The sequence below is a fragment of the Eublepharis macularius genome, chromosome 15, assembly GCF_028583425.1.
Source record: "Eublepharis macularius isolate TG4126 chromosome 15, MPM_Emac_v1.0, whole genome shotgun sequence".
Classification (NCBI taxonomy): Eukaryota; Metazoa; Chordata; class Lepidosauria; order Squamata; family Eublepharidae; genus Eublepharis; species Eublepharis macularius.
Genome location: NC_072804.1, coordinates 18,454,237 through 18,467,230, shown reverse-complemented (window position 1 = coordinate 18,467,230; position 12,994 = coordinate 18,454,237).

The window sequence follows — 12,994 nt, the reverse complement described above, 5'->3', positions numbered from 1 at the left end:
GGATTGCATCACTAAAGGGGCACTAAAGGATGCTGTGGCGAGGCCTCTCCTAAAGAAACCATCTTTGGACCTCACCAACCCAACCAATTACTGCCCAGCTTCGAACCTCTCGTTCCTGGATAAGGTGATTGAGTGGGCTGTGGTGGAACAGCTGCAGGGGTTCCTGAAGGATACCTCAGCCCTAGATCCCTTCCAGTCCAGTTTCTGCTCGGGGCATGAGACAGAGACGTTGTTGGTCACCCTCACGGAAGATCTTTGCAGGCATCTGGATCGAGATGGATCAGCGCTGCTGATATTACTGAATCTCTCAGCAGCATTCAATATGGTCGATTACGATCTTTTGACCCATCACCTCGCTGATGTGGGGATATGAGGGACTGCCTTGCAGTGGCTTGTTTCTTTTCTCCATGGTCAGGGACAGAGGGTGGCGCTAGGGGAGAAATTGTCATCCCTCCACCCTGTGGTGTGTGATGTCCCACAGAGGCCAATACTCTCCGTATTACTGTTTAACATCTATATGTACCTCCTTGCCCAGTTGGTGCAAAGTTTCGGACTTGGGTGTCATCAATATGCAGGTGACACCCAGTTGTATCTGATGATGGACAACTGGCCTAACTCGGCCCTGGATATCCTGGACCGTGCTTTTGAAGCCATGACGGGCTGGCTGAAGCGGAGTCGACTGAAATTAAACCTTATGAAGACGGAGGTCCTGCACTTGAGTTGCAGATGTTTAGGTTCTAGACTCCAGCTCCCAACCCTCAATGGAGTTCTGCTTGCACCAGTTCCGATGGTTAGGAGCTTAGGGGGTGATCCTGGATGCCTCCTTGAAAATGGAGGTGTAGATCACAGTAATTGCCAGGTCCTCTTTTTTCCATCTACTGAGGACCAGGCATTTTGTCCTGATCCAAGCAACGGTCACCTCTAGGTTGGATTACTGCAACTCACTCTATGCAGAGTTTCCCCTGGGTCTGATCCGGAGATTACAGCTGGTTCAAAATGTAGCATGTTATTATGGGAGTGCCAAGTGGAGCACATATATTGCGCCAGCTGCACTGGCTGCCAGTGGAATAGTGAATCAGATCCAAGGTTTGGGTACTAACCTATAAAGCCCTATGCAGACTGGGACCAGAATATCTACGGGACCACTTCTCCCCATATGTGCCCCAGAGGATGCTTCAATTGGGAGAGAAACAACTATCGGTGGTCCCTGGCTCCAGGGAGGCCCACCTGGCCTCTACCAGAGCCAGGGCCTTTTCAGTCCTGGCTCCAACCTGGTGGAACTCTCTGTCTAGTGAGACCAGGATCTACAGTCTTTCCGCCAGGCCTGTAAAACAGAGACGTTCTGCCAGGCGTATGGTTGGGGCTAGACTAGCCCTCCACGGGCCGAAAAAAGGAGAAGTGAAAGACCTGAACCTTCCCTGTTAGGGTTGTCTGCCATCCGGCTTTTTAATTAGCGTATATTGATTGCTGCCATCTAGTTATTATACTGTTTTGTATGCTGTACTGTTGGATATTTTAACCTGTTGGTGTTTAATTATATGATGTGTTTTTAAATTGTTGTAATCTGCCCTGAGCTCACCAGCGGGGAGGGCAGAATAAAAGTCTAAAGTGAACGAACGAACGAACGAACGAACGAACGAACGAACGAACGAACGAACGAATGAATGAATGAATGAATCACAAGCCCTCTTGCAATTGAACTAAATATCTTCTGTCTGCTGAGTGAAATGCTGCTGAATGAGAAACAACCCAAGAATGCTGAGTCCCAGTCTTAGGGACCAGACAGGTATTGTGCACCTAAATGTGTATGTAAATAAAAATACATTTGCTCCCAGCTATGGAGGGACTAGTGAGTCTTCTCCCATTAGCCCCCTGTTATTAGAAAACGAGGAGCGTCTCAGTAAATGACAAGGATTCCTTTTGAATTGACTCACCCATCTTGTGAAACTTGCTATTGTCTGCAGTATAATGCGGCAAGCAAAACACTTACAAAAAGAATTCCAGAACCTGTTTGCATTTACGTCTCTAATCACTCGACCAAGTTGCTGCTGGGCAGGAACAAACCAGGTTTTGTTATTTTCCTTTCCAAAACACCTTGGAATTTCCACAGGAGGTACGAGAATGCCCCATCAGTTTTTATGTGGAATATTAATTTGACTTTGCTTCCTAGCACACCAGTTCTGCTTTCATTAATGAAAACCCCTGAACAACTAATTTTCATCTGTATGCAAGCAACATATTCTCGTTTTGTGTGGTGTGCTGTCTCACATACTTATAACCCATATCTATACCGCAAGAAAGAGCGGAGTGTTGATTTATCTCACACACAAAGTGAGTGGATAAGATAACATTTTATGAGTTAGATACCATTATAAAAACTACTCTAAGGGATGCAATACAAGCGGTCTATGGCCTTATCAGCAAAAAATCCCACTGTACGTTAGGAGCTGGTACATGCTGTAATAAAGAGGTAATTAAAAGTCTTGAATCACAGAACTGTATCCAGCAAGCTTTCTTACAACAGACTCTCAGTGTGCCTGTTCTATTGCTGCTTTGATTTGAAAAACAATAAGACCAAAGACAATTCTCAGAGACTATTAAGAAGCTGTATTTGTTCTCAGGTTTTATAGTTTGCCAAAAAGAACATTTGTCACAAAATATATTGTTTTCTTAGTATGTTAGGTTAGCAATATTGGTGCATCATTCACTTTATCAATGGGTTAATGAATTACCAATGCTTCTGCAAACCAAGTTAAAGTATGCTTGATTGGTATTATGCTAATTTTTCTTTTCTTTTTTAACATTGTTATTCTACTTTTTTGCACCTAAGGAGACCCCAAAGCAATTAGACTCAGTTCCCCTCTATAACTTCAGGTGCAACTATTACAGGCAACATATCGGAGAAATAATTTGCTGCAAAGAGATTTCCCTAGAAGCAGATTTGCTTGAGAAAGAAGCAAGATCGTATACAGAAAGATAATATTTTATAGGCTTTAAGCGTTCAAATGTTGCACAGAATTGATAGAATCATATTTTTTTGCTGGTTTAAGGGAGTGTAAATAGTGATGTCCAACCCCACTGCCCGCAATTAACGGATATTCTAATCACCTTAACATATGATGGTGCTGTTTAAATGTTGTGAAGAAATGAAAAGGAAAAAAGGAACACAACATTTGTGCCCTGGAGTTAGTTCATGCAAAACACTGCCCTGCTGTGCAGAAATTTACCCAAGATATTCTGCTGGCAGTAAGACTCCAGAGAAAACCTGATCAGAATACATATAGCTGTGTTTTGATTCTCTCTATGATTTTCCCCTCTAAACTTTATCCAGAGAGGAAGGAGGGTTCCCTGTGGCAAGTACAGAAGCTTCGTTACATTTTGCCATATTGGGAGGGGAAGTTTATTTGCTCAAATGTGAAAATCAAAACTGAAAAAAGAGAAGCTAATTATTTTTCTTGGCTACAGACTTTGGAACCATTGCTTTCTTTCTAATATTTGAAAGTATTTTATACTTCCATCTGGCATAATTAATTACAATAATTTTTCCACATCTCCATTCTAGTCCATTGTGTGTCCTTTTGCTTGAAGAAGCTATGTTTTTTGCAAGCTTTCAACAGATCTAACACTGTGGATGTTGAATTTCTAGTATTACACAATATCTGCAGTGGCTCAGGGCTCCCAACCAGGAGTCAGAGAGAGCAAATGGTTTTACACAGCATCCAGGCTGCTTTCTGCTCTCCCAACCTTACCTAATAAGGTTCTTCCCTGACCCAACTGACCCTATGTTCTCCTTTCTACCCCATACCTACTTCCTGCTTCCTCCCAGCTGCTGTGTGCTTCTGTTTCCTTCCCAGCTCTCTCCTGAATCCATTTCCTGTGAGATGGGGTGGGTGGCGCCTGTATTACCCATCAATAGGCTGGTATTTCTCTCCCAGTCTTTTTGCCTGGGTCATACAACTATTTTTTTTTCCAAATCTATCTAATCTAGCCTTATGTCCATCAGTCCAGTTCACAAAAGTGCATGGCTGTAGCAATAATTCATGAGCATTTTTCTGCATTGTGTCTGCATTCTGTATCATTCATGTCTAATATTCTATGCGTGTTTCAGATTTCTGTAATTATAGTCCTAGTATGTTGCTTATGAGATGTCTCATCATAATGATTGTATCATAGAATCATAGAGTTGGAAGGTATCTCTAGGGTCATCTAGACCAACCCCTCTGCACAATGCAGGAAATTCACAAATACCTTCCCAGCCCCAACCCCCAGTGACCCTCACTCCATGCTTAGAAGATGGTAAAACACTGTCAGGATCCCTAGGCAAACTTGCCAGGGGGAAATTGCTACCTGACCCCAAGATGGTGATTGGTGCAGAGCAGGTGGCAATGTCCGCCCCCCTCCTTCACCCAACTGGGATCAGGAGTGGAGCAGATGGCAATGCCCACTCCCCCCTTCACCCGGCTGAGATCAGGTGCAGAGCAGGCAGCAACGCCCACTTCCCTTCCCTTAGCCGGGACCAGGAGCAGAGCAGGTGGCAATGTCCGCCCCCCACCTTCACCTGGCTGTGATCAGTCACAGAGGAGGAAGCAATGCCTGCCTGCCCATCCTCCCCTTTTTCATACAACATATATTTTTTTCATACAACAGGCTTTGTTACTAGTTAAATAAATAAGTGACTTGCATGCATGTGCAGGTGGGACATTTGTGATCCAAAGCCACTGGCAGAACTTCTCACCCAACTTTTACCCAATCAGAACGCTTTTCAATGGGGATAGTGCACAAGTTTGGCAGAGAGTCATCACATACAAAATAATCAAGTAAGAAACATCCAAGGATGTACATGTGGATGTTGACTAGCCCCATTTAATTTATCCATCTAAGCTGTGCTAGAAGGCAACACGGTGAGGGGTGCAGGCGCTATGGTGTTACCTGAATGGCTACCCAAGTTGGTCCTCTGGCCTCTAGAGACATCCCTCTGAGTGTGCCCAAAGTGAAAACCAACACAACAACGCCAGGTGAACCTTTATACCAGGGTCTTCCCTGTGTATACCAGGGTAAAGTGAAAAGGCTGTCTGGTTGTTAGGAGTAAAACACCACTTACAAAGGAGAGAAAAATCTCAAACTGCAACTTTCTGTTGTGGAATTAATATCATCTGACCAACTTCAAAAGAACCTGTTTGACAATTAATGAGCTTCTGGTAGAAAAATGTTTACTAACTCAAGACAACACATATACAGGAATAATAATGAAGGCAATAACCAACAACCAACAAACGCAAGACCAATTGACAATACAGTTTCCCATTCATTAATAACAAGTAAAAGCTTTTCTCAACCTCTTAGGATCTAACATGAGGCTTGGTCAAAATAACGATTAGATCAACAGAACGGTTACTAAGGCAAAGATTAATTAAAAAAACCTGATCCAAGCCACACAGTCGCGTCCGACCCTCGGCTACTCCGCAGATCGTCCCCCTCCAGGCCTTTCTGTCCTATAGCGCGTCAAGAGAGATCCGCAGAGCCTCGCAGTGAAGTTTTTACAGGGTAGTTCACCGTTGCGTTCCCCAACCCAACACACTCAGCCGTACGACAGCCACGAATGGTAAGTCATACGTTGCCACCCCCTTGGCACTTTGAGCCGGTGTGAGATAAGGGGGTAATAAAAAATACCACTAGGAAAATGTAAGTAATGATAGAAATGGTGACCGGCACACATTCCATAAGGTAGAGTAAGTAGTTTCCCACCATATACTAAACAAACGAACCGAGATTTTTATGTACGTGTGACTCCCCTTCACAAACTGCCACCCACCATAAACCTCCCTATACAGGTTTTGGGCCTCCCAGGCAGTCACAACCCCTCACCACCTGGCTAACCTCTACTTAGATTCAAACTGGACATGAAACATAGAAGATTTTGATCCCAGAGGGCAATGATGTGTCCAAAGAAAGGCTTGGCAGTGAAGGGTCTTAGAGATAGATCTCAAAAAGGACAAAAGACAATTTGACCCAACTGGATAAAGTATGGTTATTTTTGCAGTTACCTTTATACCCTTAGAATTAATGTGTCATGTAAATGAGGTTAATTTATATTAACGTTTAGTACATGCACCTTTTCCTATTGAATGCCTTTACTTTATTCAGAATAGGATTGGAACTAGCCATATTTAATATGTGTCAGGAAATATTCATAAGGCTCTAAGAGACCTGCTGTTTTGTCAGAGACAAGAAGTTGGTGTGTAAACATAAAGTGTTCTGAATTACATTATTTGTAATGTACTATCTAATAGCACTGAGGTGCTCTGAAAGGATTAAACTGCTTTACAAACCCCTTTAAATGCATGATCTACCTCTTGATTTCTGCAGAAAGAGGAAGAATGATTAAACTTATAATATGCATATACTGAGGTCCTTTGTGATGTTACTAGAGATAGACTCTGATATGCTCTATTACAGTTTGATGTGCAAAAGAGAGAATGACGAGTGTTTGTGGGAAGCTGTTCCATTCTGGTCAGACTCTGGAAGAGTAATTATGCATTTCATCAAAGTGCTGACCAAGCGTGATGAGCCTGGCCTTTAAAACAAAGCTGAATTCCCAGTTCACTCTTAGGTGTAGTGACATGAAAACACTTTTCTTTATAAAGTAAAACATCTATTGATCTAAAATACCCCGATTATTCTTTGTGCTCTTATCTGCAGTATGCTTTGATGATGAATTGTGTGTGTGTTGTTGAGCCAGTTTGATGTAGTGGTTAAGAGCGGTGAGACTCTAATCTGGAGTCTTTCATTCCCCACTCCTCCGCTTGAAGCCAGCTGGGTAACCTTGGGTCAGTCACAGCTTCTCAGAGCTCTCTCAGCCCCACCCACCTCACAGGGTGATTGTTGTGGGGATAATAGTAACATACTTTGTAAACCACTCTGAGTGGATATTAAGTTGTCCTGAAGGGCAATATATAAATCAAATGTTGTTGTTGTTGTTATGGCTTCTCTTGCCTCTTGGTTGCCTCTTGTGTTGGTCTTCCTCTATGGATCTTCATGGTCCATTCCAGGGCTTTTTTTCTGGGAAAAGAGGTGGTGGAACTCAGTGGGTTGCCCTTGGAGAAAATGGTCACATGGCTGGTGGCCCCACCCCCTGATCTCCAGACAGAGGGGAGTTGAGATTGCGCTCCGCGCCGAGCAATCTAAACTCCCCTCTGTCTGGAGATATTGGAGCGGGGCCACCAGCCATGTGACCATTTTCAAGAGGTTCTGGAACTCCATTCCCCCATGTTCCCCCTGAAAAAAAGCCCTGGTCCATTCTATCTGACAAAGAGAGCTCTGGCTCTTGAAAGCTCATACCCTGGAGATCTAGTTGGTCTTATAAGGTATGACTGGATCCAAATCTCGCTCTTCTATTACAGACCAACTACCCATCTGAAACTATCTTCCAGGTTCATTATGTGTTTGTGTGTGTGTGTGGGGGGGTGTTGATTCACTGCAAATATGCCCAGTTTTCCCCTTCTCCCTTGCATTTGCACTGGAATGCACTATCCCCAGGGGGTGACAACCATGGAGGCAAATATTTTAAATGCCCCTCGTATAAGAGTATAAGAGAGCAAGTATAAGAGAGCAAATAAAATGGCAGTGATGACATCACAACGGGGTTGTAACCAGCAAGACTCGTGCCGCAGATGTAGCTCCTCATCACTTGTTGAGGGCAGCCCCAGAGAACTGCTAAGGCAAACCACGCTCAATATTTATCATATCTATTCCCACTTTCAGCCAAAACTAACACATCGCATGCACACCACACACAATTGCATCGGGCAGCAGGGGTGACTCTGGGGAGAGGGAAAGGCGCTCTCCAGATTCTCCTCTTCCATGAGGGTGCTTCTCGTAAACTGTGCTTTGGAGCTGAGACCCTCTTACAGTGAATACAGAGCCTCATACGGTGAATACGGTAACCAGCCTTGCCTACAGGCCCCTCTGCTGCCTCCATTCCCAGCTTAAAAGTCACTACAAAGGCATACTGTAGAACATAAGGAGGAATAGAAGTGTGTGGGCGCAACGATCTCTTCTAAACAATGGCAGTCAACATAAATTGGAGCTAGCAGTTTGAGTGCAAGGCTATGCGTTCCATGAAGTCCATATCTTCTCAACAGGAGATTAGAACTTGATACGTGGTGCAAAATTTGTAAGTCTGAAGGCCAAACTGTACCTCAAGTTTTTGGTAAGTTGGGTCTACGTTCTCTTAGCAGCTGCATGTTCAGCTTGGAACTGTGGCATGGGAGGAGAAAAATCTCCAGCCTGCCTCCCCATGCTATTTTCAGAAGCCGAGACAGCCTCGAGGCGGGAGGGGTGTTATTTATATACCTTTGGAGGGGCTGTGCAGCAATGTGACTGTACAAAGTGTCTTGGGTCAGAGGAACTCATCCAACTCATCCAAAAATGTTAACTTATGGGCCATTTCCACACACGTTGAATAATGCACTTTCAATGCACTTTCGTAATCCTTTAGAAGTGGATTTTTTGTTCCACACATGGGCTGCTTCCACACACGTTGGATAATCCACTTTCAATACTCTTTAGTGAACATTTGAAACTGATTTTCCATGTGTGGAACAAAAAATCCACTTCTAAAGGATTACGAAAGTGCATTGAAAGTGCATTATTCGACGTGTGTGGAAATGCCCATAGAAAATCAGTTTCAAATGTTCACTAAAGAGTATTGAAAGTGGATTATCCAACGTGTGTGGAAGCAGCCATAGTTTGGCCCGCAGATTCTCAGCTTTTGTTTCTGAAACTTTATGTTTCTAACACTCTTGATTACAAAAGAATTTGAAAAGTTTGGGTCTTTTCCCCTAGGACTTAGGTTGGATACAACAGAAAATCACCACCGATGGAAGGGGAGTAAGATTTCCCTGCCTCCCACTTCCCATTGCAGCCCCAAATTCTGCTTGTGGGGTATAAGGAACCACTAGGAACTGTATGGAGGGGATTGGAGGAAATCACACCACTTCTGTTAGCAGAACTTTTTTACTGGATCCAGTCCATTATTCAAGATCAACAGTAGTCAACATTATGGAGTCCACAAACAACAACAGCTTTCGATTTATATACCGCCCTTCAAGACAACTTAATGCCCACTCAGAGCGGTTTACAAAGTATGCCATTATTATTCCCGCAACAAAATACCCTGTGAGGCGGGTGAGGCTGAGAGAGCTCCAGAGAACTGTGACTAGCCCAAGGTCACCCAGCTGGCTTCAAGTGGAGGAGTGGGAAATCAAACCTGGCTCTCCAGATTAGAGTCCTGCCACTCTTAACCACTACACCAAACTGGATAGAGGTGGTGTGTGTGTTATGTGAGGTTTTATTATATTTTGTATGTTTTAAATTCAAATCTGTAAGCCTCCTTGAGCCACGAAGAAAGGGTATAAATGCTTCATTACATAAATAAATAAATGTAATTTATCATCAATTTATGGTCATTATATCAATATATATATAGTGCTCCAGGTGTAAACAAGGCAGAAATACAGGCTTGGTTGAGCTAAATGAGGAGAATAAGCAGTTAAAAGGAAAGAAAAGATATTTTAAGAGTGGGGAACAGTTGCTTCATACTTGAGAATATGTTTATGTCAGGGGGAGACTAATCCTGGATTCTCTTCATCCAAACACACATCAGTGTGTCTATCATTTAGAGGAGAAATTCTCTTAGCAGGTGAATCTTGAAAAATACAAAAGTTAGAGTGCAAAAGCTTTACTTCCCAGAATTCCATGCACCATTTAGTTCTAGTATATTGCAAACACACACACAACCCTACACCACACTGACATCTAAATTAATAATTAATAAGTTAATAATTTGTAAATTAACTAAATTAAATCAGTAACTGCTAATGTACCCTGGGGTATATATGGACAAATACCCTGCAAGCCACAAGTATAACATTAGGACATAAAACCAGCATTCTTTCTTGACTAGGCAACTTTATTTATTTAGGTATCTTTATGATCTCTGCATATTAAGCACAGACTGCTTAATCCATTCAATGAGACCCTTGTGCCATCTCCTGACTCCTTAATATTAGATTGGGTTCCTATTTTCAGTATGCCCCTTTTTTTAAGAGTGTAGAGGGGAAATCTGGGATCTAATGTTTTATCCTAGGGTGGGGTAAGCCATAGAAAAGAACTCCAGTGGTTGTCAGAAGCTATTCGCAAATGGGGGGAAGGGGCTGCCTAAACTCCTCCCCCCCCCTATCAGGAGTTGTAGATCACCTAGGCTGCATATCGTCTCCATTATTTAAGAGTCACTGCTGTAGTGTATGGGGGAGGAAGAATAAGGTAAAAATCCAGAGAGAGGGGAGCATGGAAATGACATAACTGAGAAATGCTTGGCATTGGGTTTATTTTTGTGTGTTTGCGTTCTGCTCACTGTTTTCAGTTATTCAAATTGTTCTGTTTGCTGCACTGGTTGATATTATGGAGAAATATTATTAAAGTATACATCAAGCAAAGATTTTTAGCATGTCTCGTTTCACATCTGTAACTGAAGGATGATGTGTTTACATGACAGTCAATGACCTCAGCATGATATCAATGGGTTGGAAGGCAGAGAGGTGATCACAGAAGCATTTATTAGCATGCTGCTGTCCAAAGAGAGCAAAGCTTGTACCTGCACCTTTGAATTTGTCCACTTCTCTCCATTAAAATGGTACTCCCATTCAAGAAATATAGGACAAAGCTTTTGACAAGTAGTTAACAGTAACAAGTTCTTGTTTTGTATTACTCAGAGAATACAGTGTTGTATTGTACAAATAATGTGATTTTTTCCCCTCTTCATGGCAAACTAACGAATCTTTCTTGTTTGGTGTATCAAAATCATCTTGTCATTAGAACATGATGGAATGTTGCTAAAAGGTACTTTCATTAACCTATACTGAGAAGATAAAACCAAGACCGATAGAAGAGCCTTGCTTCATCTTACCATCTACCAGGGTTGGATCTGAGAGGGACAGGGGGGTTGCTTGCCCCAGGCGCTGCCAAACAGAGGGCTCTGGATCAGCTGCTGTCCGGGAGCACGCACTCCCAGCCCTCCACCGGCAGCGCGGGCAGCTGCACGGGAGGGCTGGGAGGCCACCCATGCTGCACTGGGCGCCTGCTGCACTGATGGGGCGGCCGGCTTGCCATGCACTCCCAGCCCTCCAGTTGGTAGCTCGGGCAGCTGCATGGCAGGGCTGGGAGAGCCCCAGCAGCTAGAATGGCGGGCATGCTCCTGGGGGCACCCTGCATGATGATGTCATGGAAGTGATGTCATCATGCACTCCCGGGAGCACGTGCACGCGTGTAGGGACAGGGGCACTGCCGGACCTGGGTTGTCCTGGGTGCTGGCAACCCAAGATACGGCTCTGCCATCTACTCCAGTCTCCAACGCCATCTAGCAATAGCCTTCTGAGAACACCAAAAGCAGGGCATCAAAGTAAAAGCCATTCCCACCAACTGGTATACAGACATACACTGCCTTTGAATATGGAGGCTCCATTCAGCTGTCATAACTCATATTCATTGATAAACGTACCCTCCAACTTGTCTAATTCCCATTTATAGGTATCTGATACTCTAAACCTACCCATTCTGGATTGTTGTGGTGTTTACTTTACAAAACACTGTTTCTAGGTAAAATATTTTAAATTACTGATTTTATTTATAATTTCCAAAGCCACCATGTTAACTATGGGTATTTCTGTGCTTAGGAGAAAATAGCTTCTGCTTATATGTCTGGTTGTTTTGCAATCTGTGTAAGTCCAAGTGCAATCTGCCCTTCCCCCGATCACTCCTTTAACCGTTTTCAAAATGTTCATCCTTCTCAACAATATTGAAAGATATTCTATAAATGAGCCCGTTATTCAAAATGAGAACCTTCTTCTCTAACAGCTTCAATGTTTGTTAGAGCATGAAACAAAACAAATGACTCCCAAGTGTGACTAAATGCAAAAATAAAAAGTAACCACTCAACTTTAATAGTTTAAAAAAATGCTATTAAACGTAATGGCTCCTCAAAATTCAAAGAGCATTACATTTTAAGTGATCTTCATTTTTAAAGGAGTATTTTATTTACTTTTTAAATATTGATGGTGTGTAACATTGCACTCACATAGCAAAGTGATAGCCAGAAGAATTTAATATAATTGCCCGATACCCAAGTCAAAAGTTCGTTCTGTTCCTGTGTGAATAGACACGGATGCAGGACAAACACAAGAAGCTCCTAAGCCTACAAATTAGGTACAAATCCGGGGCTTTTTTTCTGGGAAAAGAGGTGGTGGAACTCAGTGGGTTGCCCTTGGAGAAAATGGTCACATGGCTGGTGGCCCCGCCCCCTGATCTCCAGACAGAGGGGAGTTGAGATTGCCCTCCGCGCCGCTTGGCGGCGCGGAGGGCAATCTCAACTCCCCTCTGTCTGGAGATCAGGGGGCGGGGCCACCAGCCATGTGACCATTTTCAAGAGGTTCCAGAACTCTGTTCCACCGCGTTCCACCTGAAAAAAAGCCCTGTACAAATCATTAAGATAACATTGGGAAGGAGGTGCATTATATATAATTATCTTAATAATGGATTCTAAAATTCCACTTAATCTTATTAATTTTAATTCCGGTCTTCTGAATTAATGGATTAGTGAAGAAATATGGCTGTTGAAAAGTATTGGGGGGAATCCATAGACTTGTCAGGAAAAAAAAACACATTCTCTTCATTTATGAGCAACGCCTGTGAAAATGTCCCCCTGTTCTTCCCTTCTCTCGCTATTCGGGTTTTTTTGTGTGTCTGTCCTCAATGAGATCATCACACAGCCCAATCCTCTTGGATATGATGGGCTGGATGTTTGACGTATCACAGTTTTGTTTGCATAAGAGTTACTGTAAGTTCATTTCCCATCAGTGTTGTGTACAGCAATCAAAAGGCAACAGGTGGTCATAACTGTCCAGTTTGGATGTGTGATATGATTTGATTGAAGAAGGTC